The 8,274-nt window shown below is 46.7% G+C and overlaps 1 pseudogene; it reads left to right on the forward strand.

The window, feature by feature from the left end:
- The first annotated feature begins 570 nt into the window (after window positions 1-570).
- Window positions 571-1,605, forward strand: LOC143866939 (small ribosomal subunit protein uS2m-like; annotated as a pseudogene).
- Window positions 1,606-8,274: the final 6,669 nt, after the last annotated feature.

Below are 8,274 nucleotides of genomic sequence, written 5' to 3' on the forward strand. Positions count from 1 at the left end.
CGAAATCTGAGGGACTAGTTCCTATGGAGATTCCCCTTGGTCTAATTCCACGACGGAGAGTCGGCGTGGCGTAAAGTGAAGATTGGGGGGAGTAGAGCGAAATCCCCTTCGTGGGTATTCCGAAGGTGTAACCTAGGCAACGAAAAAGGGGCCCGAGACTTCAACTAGAGGAGCGACCAGTTGGTTCACCAAACCCCGACCCAGCGTCACACGTTCTCCAGGTCCGAAGGGATCCAGTGCCCTTATACCGACTCCTCCCGGAATTGCGTTATCGGAGCCGAGCCAGGAATGGCCGTTAGTGGACACCCACCACTTTTCACCGGTTAGAGAGGCCCTCTTTAATACATTAAGAAAAGATGTTCACAGGGGCCAGAAAGACTCGGTCATAGGAACTTAGACCACCTACGCGCTGGTAAACGAAAACCACCTCGACCGGATCAGAGTAAACAACAATGTCGAATCAGGCCGCCCCTTGAAAGAATTCACACGCCCAAAGGGCCACCAGCTTTCCCAAAAAAAAGGGGAGATCTGCTGCTTACTGCTCACGGAAACATCCGACCTATACTATAGTCAAGTCGCCTATACTATAGGCTTGGTTGACTTGGTCAGAATTTTAGATCAATAGGAAGAGGAGGAAAAAAAAAAAAGCTTATGATGACAATCCATTCTATTGTAATTCAAAAATTACTGAGTACGAACGCACATCTAGGCCGTCGGGTAGCTGCTCACCATTTCAAAGTCTATATCTGTGGTTCCAGAAATGGAATTGCTATTCTCGATTCAGACAAAACACTGATTTGTTTACGAAACGCTTGTCATTTTATAGGATCTCCCATTCGTCAAAAAGGCCGTTCCTTCTTTGTAAATACCAATTCGTTATTCGATGAAATAATGGAACAAATGGCGACGAGAATCGGCTGTATCAATGATTCTCAATGGAGGATCGGGGGTTTTTTGACCAATTGTTCAAGTCCGAAAAAAATCCGTTCGAGAAACAAGAAGATCAATTTCGGGTCGAATCAACAACCAGATTGTGTAGTTATTATGGATGCAGATAGAAAGTCCTCGGTCATACTTGAAGCTGATCGATCACAAATACCTATTGCATCTTCAGTGGATTCGAATATCCCATTGGGATCCTATAAAAGAATCACTTATCCCATTCCAGCGAATGATCCTATACAGTTCGTATATCTATTTCGTAATTCGATCACGAAAACTGTTCTTCTTGAACGGGGAAGAATCGTTGCGATGAAGGAGACTGCGGGAGAAGAAACAACTCATCGATCGACCTTTTCAAAGAAGAATTGGTTTTAGTCGATCGGTCGAGTGGTCAAATACCAAGCTAGGGGGGACCTGTTTATGGATTGAACAAGAATTGTACGACTTCGGGCTGGGCTGGATGGAACAAGTGCGGGCCTAGCCCAATCTTCGTACACAGCAGCCAACGTCCCGGGGCGGGGCGCTCTGACGATGCGGAGAGCAAACAAAGGCGAGTTTGCTATTATGGACGGACGAAAAGCTGCAACAAGACGGGTGGCTACCTGCAGTGGGACCACGGCACGGGGAGATCAGGGGCAAATAGGGATGGACAGCTCGAAGAAAGCGCCGCATGCGGAACTGTCTAGATAGAATTCCGGCCCGTTAAAGAAGAGGGGTCCCAAAGGGACAAAAGACTCCCTGCAAGAGGTACATTCCCTTACTTATACGAACATAGAGAGTCTACGGGCCTTGATCAAAAGCCAGAAGCTTCGGCGAAGGGGTAGGTGTATAGAGGATAAAGTGGCGATAAGAGGGCGAGCGGAGCATCAATCTCATCTCCGCACAAGTATCTGGCTTCGCCCCCCCCCCAAGCTCACTTGGTGAAAATGGTAAACACGACAGACTCAAAATCTGTTCCATTCAAACGCGGTTCGAATCCGATAGCGAGTAGGGCCAACAAGACCAAGGCTTTCTACTCGCGGTGATTGATGATAGAAAGTGACTTTGTAACCTTGACTCCACCTTCGTGGAACGGGAGTGGCCCTAGCGGGAAGGGATGGACGAGCTCGCTCCAACCGAGCGATCAGGAGTGGGGAACTTCACTGAACTATATCTAGATCTTCCTTCCGCTCCGCCCCCTTCCATCCTTCCTAAGGCTTTAGAAAAGCCATTGCCAAAAGTGCTTTCACCTACCTACTAGCTAGGGGCACAAGCCGGTAACCTAACCGGTGCAAGAGTCAGAGCCTTTCCGAATCCGAACTAGGGATCAGATCAGCGCCAGCATTCTAAAGTCACTTACCGTTTCACTTCCAGAGCGAGTCCAGAGTTAGTAAGGGAAGGCTAAGGAAGGGCAGTTCGGAAAAGGCAAGGTTCGTTCGGGTCCTTTCTCGGGCTTGTTTGTTCGTGTATTCCGTTTCTCGCCTTGTTGCTCCATAATGACCACTCGACTTCTATTCATAACGGATTTTTCTTTATTTGGGAGGCTGTTGGCGAGTGGAATAGAAAGAGTTCGTTGCATCAACAAAGTTGAGTAGTAAAGAGGAAAGAGGTGCCAGCGAGCGGGAGTGGAAAGCATGAGTGAGCCCGGAAAGCTAGAAGTGAGGGAAGCTAGCCCGTCCAGTAGTCTGTCTAGTCTGTCTTGTCAGCTAGTATGCTTGTGCCCGCGTAGAAGACCGAAACTAGAACGTCAAGGGGAGTTACAGATCTTTCATCTACCTACTTTGAATGAGAGAGACGGACGAGGCCTACTTAAAAATGTGGTCAATTGCTCCGAAGCTCGACTATAAAGCAAAGGCAGCACCTTCTTTAGTTTTAGTAAGCGACTTGTAGGAAGGAGGGTTGTTTGCGGGAGCAGAAGGGGAACCAAGCCAAGCGTGGACAAGTAAGTTGATTGTGTTCTTACTGTAGCCAAAAGCAGGAGTAGAGGTCTTTCTCGTTGCAGTAATGGAATCACCAAGTCAAGCATCTGCCATCTCATCTGTCTTTCCCGAATCTGTAAAATAGTGGAAAAGAGGCCATTTGAATTGAAAGCGTCTAGTTGCTCTTGTTGTTCCAAGTAAGCGGTATGAAATCCAGTTAAGAAGAAGCAGCGCCAAAAGTACCTTCACCTGCAGGTCAAGCCTGTCTGTCTGCCGGCTATTGGATTGGAATAGGCCACCCGTATACTTTATGAATAGGAGCAGGCCCGCAAGTCTTCTGGCGACTAATCTCTCCCATCTTCTTCTGGCGAAATCCCCTATTAGTAAAGTAAGGCCTTAGCTATGGAAGAAGCCATGGATGCGCGTTAACCCCTATCCTTCCGTCCTAGTCCTGTCCTTGCCCTTTCATAAGGAGCCCCTAAAGAAGGTCAATCTTACATCCATCCTGTATTTGTAAAGAAAGCAGGGTTTTTCAGCAGGGCTGAGTAGCGCCTCAGTAGGACATCTAATCTTTCTATATGGCTAGCTTAATCTTATTCGAAATGGAAGGTCCACCTGCTGAGGGGGGGTATTGGCCATAAGCCCTACTCTCTTCAATCATTTCTCCAGAAAAACGAAGTAGAGCAAGTCTTCCTTGATGAGTCGCAGGAAATAAAGAGTTGGTTCAAGGGCTCTCTTTTACCTAATAGATGCAAGCTAGGAAGGAGAGTCAAGCCAGGAAGGCAGTCTAGAAGCTAGCAGAGTGAAGTAGGTCATCACTATCAGTAGTCACGCAAAAAGTAGCAACGCCCCTTGGCGAAGGGTCTTCCAAGCCCTGAGATCGCTGAGTGCCGCGCGCTTCATTAATAGCAGTTATACACTGACTAGAGCAGCGAGGAGCTACAAGACAAAGAGCTACAAAAGAGCTCACTTTCTCCTCTAAGGTTTTTAGTAGCATCTCACTCAAGAAGGTTTGTCAGGAAGAGCTAACCCAAAAGAGAAAGAGCAACAAAAGAAGGATTTACTACTCCATAGTCAACAAGCGGTATGAGGGATCGCCCAACTATGAAAAAGCTTTCAAACCTATCTGGAAGCCACAACGGCTAATTAGAAACCTTTAAGCTTAAACCCGCACCCGAAACATTCTCAAAGATCTACGGTGCTATCTCGAAAGTCTCTGTTCTCTCTGTAGCGACGCTTAGTCTAGAGATAGGAGGTGCCTTCCAACAAAAGAACTAATCGCGAGTGTGTATGTCACTTGCCTCTTCACCAACACGGAACGTGTACCGAGATGACTAATCATACCAACCCGCCTACCCAGAAAGAGTGAACGCATAGCGCACGGGAAATATGTGATCAACTAGGAAAGGGAATCGCCTGCCACTTCGCGAGGGCTCTAACCCGAAAGAGTAAAGGTAACCGCTTGCCCTAAACTGAACTAGCGAAAGAGGGATCAATCAATAACCCATCCCCTCTACCTGTTCCACTCGGACAGAAGGAAAAACAGAATGTTTTACCGCCTACGCCTAGAGTCCCGTAACGGAATGAGTTTCATTTCTCTTTGATTTCACAAAGCCCGCGAGTACCGTACCGCTCGACAGAAGAGAAGGAACTTGTTTCCTTATGAACCGATAGCCCGAAAGCAGAACTCTCTTTTATGAGCCGCTGGAAAAGAAGGGACTTTACGCCTACGAGCTTACCGTAACGGAACTCACGGTTGAAGTGAAAAGCCCCTCTGCTTTAGAGCTTACCTTTAGAGCTAGCGGAAGAGCTGGACTTGCTTCACTTAACTGAACTACTTTTAGCTTGAAAGAGCTTGACTAACTGCACTGAAGAAGGAGTTTCAGTTTGACGCTTCGCTTTGTTCAAGCCCTACGACTCGGTATTTGTTCCTTCCTCTTACTCGCCTACCGACACTGAAGGAGTTGACTACTCTGCCCAAGAACCCTCGAGTACTGCGCTTACTGAAAGTATAGATTCTTTTATCCACTTGACTCCACAGGCCTCCGCTCGATAGCTAGTCATTCCCGCTCTACCGCCCAAGACAGAGTACCGACTCTTCTACGACCGCCGGAAGGACAGCAAACAACTAGCTCGTATGACTAGCTTACTTACTTTCACGATAGAGCCCTGTCGCCTGAGCGTGCGTAAGCTGCGCAAGCTGGAGAAAGCCGAGACAGCAACTGCTACCGGAAAAGAAGTTTTCTATAAGCCTGCCCCGGGAGATAGAGTTTTTTATCTACTAGGGAACGGAAGCTGGACTTGTCTCTTTATCTCGGCTTCCTTCATTTGAAAAGATTTTATTGAACCGCCGCACCCTACATAAGAAGGATTTAGTCCAAAGTCACCTAGCAGTCAACAGCGCCTGCTTTCCCTAGCCCTAGAGCGAGGAACTAAAAGGAATCTACGGATTCATAGAGAAGCCTCGTCTTTCCATAGTACTAGATAAGAACTAGATAGATTCTTTCTCTGAGCAACTTGAGATGGACTTCCTTCCCAAGAGTACCAGCACCCGGAAGCGAAAGCTACTTCCCGAAAGACAAAGAATTGATTCACGAGCGTACCTTTAGAGACCGACAAGAAGGAGTTTCTTCTTCGCCCAACCAAAGGTGCTTTCAGCGAAAGCCGGTCACCGGTAGGCTAAGAACCTTTTTCACTTATGAAGAAAGCCACTTTTCAGGATCAGCAGGGGAGATAAAGTGCTTTTATCAAAAGATTTGACTCGAGAGAGTGGCGTACAACTCACTGGTCACTGATTCGCTATATGCTTAACACAAGAAAATGTTGCCAAATGGAGCGAGCATACAACCAATGAAGCAATAGGTAATCCAATGTTTCATCTTCCTTGCCGCACAAGTAGCAGCAACTCAGAACTCTAATCCCACGTCTAGTAAGTCTGTCACAAGTGAACACCTTACCCTGAAGAGCCTGCCACAAGAAGGGTGGTCTACGATCAGCTCCCTATCACCTAGAGCGAGACTTCTCTTTCTGTCTCATACGACACGCTAACTGAACTAAGTCATGAAATAGCAGAGCTCTATCCGGGGGAGTACCTTACCTATAGAGTAGTTGCAGCTTATAGGATTCATTTCTTCCTCCCTAAGCGCTGGCTTCACTCAAAGGAAAGCACTTGAAGATAGTCCCTTACTCAAAAGTGGAGTCCTTAAAAAAAAAAGGGAATTAAAGGAATGCTTAAGGAAGGGAATGAATGGTAATCTACTTCGCTAGCTAACCCTTATGCGCCAACCCTTTCCTGAGATGAATGAGATGCTTAAACCGTTTGCCGCCTATCGACCAATGCTTACGACCCTTGCAAGAGTTGAGACCTTTTATTCCCTCTTCTCGATTTCAGAAAAGGACCTCTTACGACAGTTGACAGTGGAAAGTTTCCAGCTAGCGATTGATCCAGTTACCGGTAAAGGACAGTTGACAGAAGAAAGAAGAGAGATGAGCTACTATCACTCAAGAACTAGAAGAAGGAAAGAAATCGATTCACTTCGCCAGCCTTGAACTCCTCTTTCTTGGATCGTTGTTTGTGACAGACCGATTGAGACAGATAGAGAGATAGAGCTGCAAGGGAGAGTTCCGACAGAGCAAGCAAGGGAACACTTACCAATACCTACTGCTGATCAGGCTGAAGCTATTGTAGCATCTCCAGCTTCTACTATTGTTGCACCTCCCCTCTAGCCTTGATGCGCGAGGGGCTCTCGGAAAGAAGGGGCAAAACAAAACCAAGAGGAGGTAGTATATACTATACCTGTAAGAAGTCTCTCTCGTAGGGCATTTATCTGTAGTAACAAGCCGGTGAAAGCAATTATATTCTAGGCTGACTTACGATAATGAAGATGCTTTAAAAGCCTTTCTTTGAAGGTTACGGACTGAATTCCACTTTAGAAAAGAGGAATCCTTGAGAATCAGAGAAAAATAAAACTGTTCTCTTTCGGGCTTTAGGATCAGAGAAGGAACGAAAACCGTAGTTACAGGGAGCTTTAAGGTCAGGGCAACGGCCCGTAGTCGGAACTCTTTTTGAAGCTCTTTTTAGTTAGCTTCAGAGTCAAGTCCCGCTTTGTATAGAAAGATACAAGTCCCGTTCCCTCGCCTTGGAATAGGATAGAGGATAGAGTGAGTGGAATATGTAGGCGTAGGCGGCGGTAAACTCCTCTTTCCGGTAGTAGAAGGGAAGCTCGTTAGGTTAGCTCGTCCGGTAAGAAAAAGTGCAAGTGACTTCTAGGATTTCTAGTTCCGTGCTCTAGGGCTTTGACTTCTAATAACGAGAACTTGGAAATCGCGAACCTGCTGCTCGCTCGTGGCTTGTGCTAATGCGACTCGGGAATGAGGGCAGGCAACTGTAAGACTACTTGCTCTTTGTCCCGAACTCGGTAGCTAATAAGTAGAACAGCTTCCTATGATCACTCGACTCTACCCCAAGAGCTCCGCTGCGAAGGGGTGTTGCCTCGCTTGTACCTGAGGTATCAAAGTAGTTCTCTAGACAGAAACTCAGGTGCGTTAGCCAACCCCGTTACTAAAGAACTAGAGCAGACAAGCTACTAATAAGTCGAAACAACCGCTATTGACATTCTCAGCTGCTGGGCTTACAACTTCTTCAATTCGATTACGTTACGTATAGAAGTTCTTTCTATGCTTGATCTTCTTCTGAACAAATCTCATAGAAGGTTTCATCTCTCTATTCCGGAATGAGAGATGATCGGATTGAAAGAGAAGAAGGAGAGAGGAGGGATAAAAACCTTAGAAGGAAGGGGCTGCCATTAGTTAGCTGCAAGGGTTGTCGTAGGCTCACTCACCTCTAGCCTAGCTCTTCTTCTTTGCGATAACCCCGTCCTTGTTGAACATCCGTCCTCTAGCAAGAAATCTATCTTCTCCTGTAGCAGCAGTGGCATTCGAGTTTTTATTAGTACCAGGAAAGGAGGATTAGTGCGCCATCTCTTTATCGAATCCTTCGTGATGGTAGGAATCTTGCTCTTGGCCTCTTAGACCTTCTCTCGCCCAAGCCTCCTTAACTCCTTTTAGCTAGCCTTCTGTTTGAGGTTTTTATTCGTCCATTCAACAAATAGGGGCTATTCAATAATTTATCTTGCACTCCCATCCCTTCCTGCTCTGCCTGTGCTTTCTTAGTCCATCTCCATCGCTCATAGGCAGTCAAAGCCCATCCAGCTGCTAGTTTCATTTTGAAAGGCCTCTTTTCATGCCTATACGCGAGTTACAGGGTCTTCTCAATGGTCAATCCAAATGCACAAATAGCCGTTTTTTGGGGGCTGTAGGTCCCTTTCAAGCACAGGAGGTGAGGGGCAGAGGTAAGCTCACATCCCGCTAGCATTGGTCCAGCAATCTCAATTTCGTATATGAGCAAACATAGTGCTTACTTCCGGAGTTCATA

Source organism: Tasmannia lanceolata, unplaced genomic scaffold, assembly GCF_043159265.1.
Source record: "Tasmannia lanceolata isolate RefF3 unplaced genomic scaffold, GAP_Taslan_0.1 ptg000184l, whole genome shotgun sequence".
Classification (NCBI taxonomy): domain Eukaryota; kingdom Viridiplantae; phylum Streptophyta; class Magnoliopsida; order Canellales; family Winteraceae; genus Tasmannia; species Tasmannia lanceolata.